This window comes from Tupaia chinensis, unplaced genomic scaffold (genome assembly GCF_000334495.1).
Source record: "Tupaia chinensis unplaced genomic scaffold, TupChi_1.0 Scaffold144045_1, whole genome shotgun sequence".
NCBI lineage: Eukaryota > Metazoa > Chordata > Mammalia > Scandentia > Tupaiidae > Tupaia > Tupaia belangeri.
In genome coordinates, this window is record NW_006203897.1 from 927,908 (window position 1) to 933,579 (window position 5,672).

The 5,672-nt window shown below is 42.3% G+C and overlaps 1 long non-coding RNA gene across 1 annotated transcript in view; it reads left to right on the top strand.

The window, feature by feature from the left end:
* Nucleotides 1-5,672, top strand: part of LOC114005583 (uncharacterized) — an 8,236-nt gene that overhangs the window by 1,918 nt on the left and 646 nt on the right. Inside the window, exon 2 of the long non-coding RNA XR_003547420.1 lies at nt 4,772-4,839. This is a non-coding gene — a long non-coding RNA (uncharacterized LOC114005583). The remainder of the gene's footprint in view (nt 1-4,771; nt 4,840-5,672) is intronic.

Here is a 5,672-nt window from a genome sequence, read left to right on the forward strand (position 1 = left end):
TGAATGGGAGACAGGAAGGGAAGGGAAGGCCAGAGGGAGGGAAATCTTGTGATTCTAAATCCTAATGATTTTATCAGACTTCCTATATCTCTTTCTGCAAAGCATCTGCCTAAGAAAGCATGCAGCTGTGCTTTACAGGTATGATCTGAGGAAGAAGTAAGATAGTGCTTATCTCCTTTTTTACAAAGGAGGAACTCAAGTGCAGAGAAATTCCGTCACAGTGCGTGCTTCTTACCTGCTGTTGATCCTAACATACCTATCTGTACTGCCTCCAAGAACAGAACACCTAATGCTAGCAGACCATAACCCAAATAACAAAGTATTTGAAGACTAAATTCAGTGGATACCTTATAATCAAAATAACATTTTAAAGAAATAATGGCAGTATCTGGTTTTACTGTAGACCGTAAATAATTTTATGGAGGGTTCTTGGCAATCAATCGACCTCATAGTGACAGCAGTGAAAAAACATTTTTACTGTTTAACCTAAAAAAATAACAATAGTTCCTCTTTTAGGATATTATGCAATTCCTCAAGCCACAAAGGAACATTATGTGTGTGTGTGTGTGTGTACTTTATATTATTTTTAAATTTCCTTCGCATGTGTTGGTACCCATAGGACAGAACTGCATGAGTCAAATTAACGACTGTCAGTGACTTGTACAAAAACTTTCATCACTTCAGGACCACTGATGATACAGTCGTCAAAAGCACTAATTAAAAGTCGCTTAGGTATAAAGCTCATAGACACCCATAAGACAAAACAAACAAGCAAAAAACAAAACAGAAACACCTTAGGCCATGTACCTGTGGCTACCTGAGAAGTAGTTCATGCCTTTTTAGAAATCATGGAAACAATCTTAAGATCACTAAGTCATCTGATGAAAACCAATAAACTCTACCAGACAAAACACCTACTGAGAGAGTCATGAATGCGCCGTGTCAAAGTGAACGAAGGCCAGAGTGCAGTCACAAGACAAAGCTCAGCGAATTATAAAGCAAGCTACGCCAATTTCCAGCCCCTAAATGTCTCCTCTCCAATTTTTTTTTAGAGGTTTTTACCTTAAGGCATGTGCGTTAGTTGAGAAAGAATGACAGACAGACAGAGACAGAGACAGTGAGAGGGAAACTGAGAAATCACACCCCTCCCCCCCAGGGGAGGTTGGCTATGCCACAGTCCCTTCTCTACCATTCTCCTCTTGGGATCTTGGGCATGCAGGCATATGCACCCTGCGTGGTTTTAAGTCACCGGGTCCAGGACTCGAACCACAGTCAGACATATGGGAGTCCAGTGACGAAACTGAAACTGCTACGCCATCTGCTGGCCCCTCTTCTTCAAATTTTTAAAGTTTATTTCTTCCATGAGCAAGAGAAACAGAGAGTCAGAGATGGCACCCTGAATAGCATCTCAAAGCCACAATCCACCCCCCAGCCTCAGCCAGCTCAGGTCATGAGCACATGCATGCATGCTATACTCAAGGAGATCTCTGGATGCCAACAGGGAACCTTCCCATATGGGTCAGCCTAGAAGAAGCACTGGGCCACCACCTGTCTCCCGTCAAGATTTTTTTTTTTTTTTTTTTTTAGAGATTTTACTATAGGGCATGTGCATTAGCCAGCCAGCCAGAGAGAGACAGAGACAGAAAGCGAGAAATTACTCTCCAGGGGGGATGGCCACACCACAATCCCTTCTCCTCTCGAGATTTTGGGGCACACACGCACACATGCCCGTCGTGAGTTTCAAGCCTCATGCCGCAGGTCTGAGACTCAAACTATTATCGACTATGTGGGAGTCCAGCAATGTAGCCATTATGCCATTGGCTGGTCCCTCCCTGCAAATTCTTACACCTATCATTTGTAAGCATCCTTTCAAACTCAAGAAAAACGATGGCATACAATGCCTTTGAAATTATTTGCTTTTTGTCAAACCAAAACCTTTACTCAAAGATGAAGGCGATGTCTGGTGGGTATTTGGGGAGTCAGCAGGATCGTAATCTTGAACGCCAAACGATAAGGGCGCCTGTCACATTGCTTTCTGGGTTTCATTAGTGAATGAGGAGATGAAAGAAACACAAAGAACTGTGGAAGCTGAGCCAAACTATAGGCTTCCCAAGTGAGCAGGAATAAAAAAAAAAGGAATGCTCTCTGGGAGTAAAATGTAGTCAACGAATGTGTTCAAAGAACCATTTAGAAATGGCTTCTTCTCAAGACCTAAAAGATGGCCACATTTCATTCTGGAACTGTTTTCCTTCCAGTAGAAGAGCATTTGCTTTCCCGTAAATATTCAATACTGTATATATCCATATTTAATTGGTTTCAGAGGGCAAAAACCTGAGATTCCTATCCTGATTTGGTGAAGCTATCTTCATTAAAGTATGCTATTTTTAATCTATAGACATTTAGTGAGCATAATAACTGTGTTAGAAGGTTTAACTCAAAGAAAGTTTCATCTGAAATGCTTTTTTTGGGAAAAGGCAATGACCATGAGATGAAGTTGGTTATTTATACATAAGTTCCTTCATCATCATCTCTTGCATTTTGGTACCCATTGTGTCTAGCATAGAGATGAAGCATTCAGGGCCAGCCCATGGGATAGTGGGTAAGGTAGGGGATCCCACATGGAAGTCTGCGTGGTTTAATTCGCAGACCCAGTGTCTTGAGAAACAGGTAGGTGCGTGTGCATGTGTGCCCAGAACTCCATCTCTGTTTAGTGAGCTCATGTGCCCTCTGATAAAAATAAAAAGAGAAAACAGAAAGAGACAAAGAGAGAAAGGAAGAGGTAGGGAGGGAGGAGAACGTTTGTTAAATTAAACAATGTCTTTCTTCCTTATGCGTGGTTTCTCTTCGATTTGCTATCTTAAGTCTTTCTTGGTAATAAAAGGGGGGACCTCAAAAAGTTTGCAGGAAAGTGAAACAGAGGATGACTTTATTTTAGTGCACAAAATAGAAAAACTTCATAGGTTTTTCACAATACACACTATTCATGAACTTTTTGAAGACTGCCTCATATAAGTTTTCTTTCTCTCCATTTCATATCTGATTACCTTCTTCTGCATTTAATATCTCATTTTCCAGTGGAGCAATAGGAGAATCCAAAACAACAATGAAAGTTATGATAATTAAGTTACTCAAAGTGCCTTTTTGGTTATAGAAAGTAGACGCATTCTTCAATGGAAAGCAAGTGGTTCATAACCGAACCTAAGTGGACAATTCACTAAGGGTAGGTGTGGAGTACCTAAGAAGAAATGAACGGCCAATCTAAATCTATATGATGGTCAGAATTAGAAGTCGACTTTTACAGCTAGAGGGGACATGGACATCGGGTCACCTGATCTGGTCTCCTCCAACCCAAAGCAGTCTTTGCCCAGCATCCCTTCCCTTAAACTCCTGAATCACTCCTCCTTGGACTAGCTGTTCACAAGATGGCAAATAAGCAACAAAGGCAAAGGATGGCTTCTGAAATAAGTAATTCAAGTTTTTAACAGTGAAGCTTCTGCCATGAATGAAAGAGAGAGTATCATAATTACTGGACTAGTTAAATACTCCTGTCTGTCCAGTATCAGCACATAATGCAGATAAGGCCAAGTGGAGTGCCTCTTAGAAGACTTCATCCTTACTCGTGAAAAGTAGAGCGTTCCAAGGGAAATATGGATCTCGGCTTATAATTCAAGAAACTTAAAGTTTTTAAACATTTTAAAGATCTCACTTTTAAACTTCTCACTTTATCCTTGCTTATTTAACAAAATCGGTAATACCAAGCAACAGCAAAGTTGTGAAGCACTGGAACTCCTCTGCCAGTGGGAATGTGCATTGGTACCACCACTTCAGAAAACTGTTTGAGAGTCTACCAAAACCGAACTGATGCTTTCCCTGTGATCCAGGAATATGATCCTGGGAGTATAGTCCTAAGAGAAAGGGGTGCTTACGTAGTAAAACAATGTTTATAGCGGAACTATTCATAACTACACAATATCAGAAATGACTTAAATATTCTTATTGTTCTTCAGTGATAGAATGAATAAATTATAACATGCATTCATACCAAGAAACAGCCCCCAACAATTATTAAAAAAAAAAAAAAAAGAGCCACTGATTCAGAGAACAAGGTTACATTTCATAATCACAATGCTGAATAAAAGCAGCTGGAAATACAAGAGCACATAATGACAGCTCGGTCATGAAGTTCAAACACAGGCAATAGTAACCCGGTCTTTGAAGCCAGAATAGTGGCTACCCTAGGGAAGGCTGACATTAACTGAGAGAGGGCAGAGGAAGAATTGCTTATATCTAACCACTGTCCATATCGCACAGAGTTTACGTGTTATGTACATGCGTGATAATGAAGTCTACCCTTAAGACAGTGCATAGTTACTACATGCTGATTATACTCCATTTAGGAAAATTTACAGAAGGAAACTTCTGAGATTTTTCCTTAATATAAACAATTCAATGCGCCTTAAATCCAGTTGCAGATGCTGATCTTTGTACCTTTAGAAAGCCTTTTAGGTTACCGAAAAAAATGCCCTTACTACTTAGTATCACTCATTAATTTTTTGTAGTGATAAAAATCTTAAAAAATATATTGTACTATACATTTGAAATGTACATATTTACCAATCAGTAAAGATAAATGTTTAAAAACTGTAAAATGCTTTTCTACCTTCTCTCATTTTACATTTCTTACTTTTTTATAATTCCGAATAATTTATGACAACTACTGGAAGTAATTCCTGCACATCTCTACTGCAGATCTTTTCTCTATTTACTACAGAGACTTCAAGTTCGAATCCTAGAATTTTGGAGCTGGAAAGAACACGGCCGGACTTCCTCGCCGAACAGGTAAGGCTGCTGAGGCCGCGGAGTGCCTGTCCCAAGGTTGTGGACCTAGGACAGGAAACCAAGCTCCGAGCGCCTAGAACTACCTTCGACCAAAATGTTTAACCCTTGCATCGTTCCAAACAGAAAGCTGACACAAACTGGATCCGATGGGGATATTTTTTTATTTTTTCCTCACTAACAACTAATCTACCAGTAGATTATTTGGGGACAGTCTTCGGAATCCTTGAAAACACCACTGGGGCTTAACGTTAGAATAAAAATAGGATGTAGCAGGAGAGGGCGGCTAGTATTTCAATGTGTAAATCCTGTCTGCATAATATTTCCAAAATAATTATTTGTTGATCCAAAACACATTCAGCGGGGACGGGGGTCGTTCCCGGGCATGACTCGGTTTGGGGGATAAAGCGGGCGCGTTTTCGTATCAGAGTTCCTTCCATAAATCAAAACCTCAAGAGAACAGTTGAAGGCACCAAAGAGGAGTCTGTGACAGTGACCAGGGGTCAGTCCAGACGCGGGTGTCGGTGTAGTCCCGGGCCACCTGGTGCCAAGCTCGCGGCCGCGGGCTCACACCGATGACCCATCCCCGAGCGCGCGGCCCCCGACACGGCGCAGGTCCTCGGCGAGGCCGCCCGCGGAGTCTGGGCCGCCGCCGGGACCGCGGTCCGGGCCGGAGAGACGTTAGAGAAGAGGAAGGAGGACGGAGGAGGGAGGGTGGGAAAAGCCGGGGCCGCCGGCAAGTTTAGGTGAGTCCGGAGGGCGCGAAAGAGGGGAGGGGCGCGGGAGGCGATGCAAGGAGCGGGGGCGGGGAGGAGCGAGGCGGCGGGGCAGGAGCA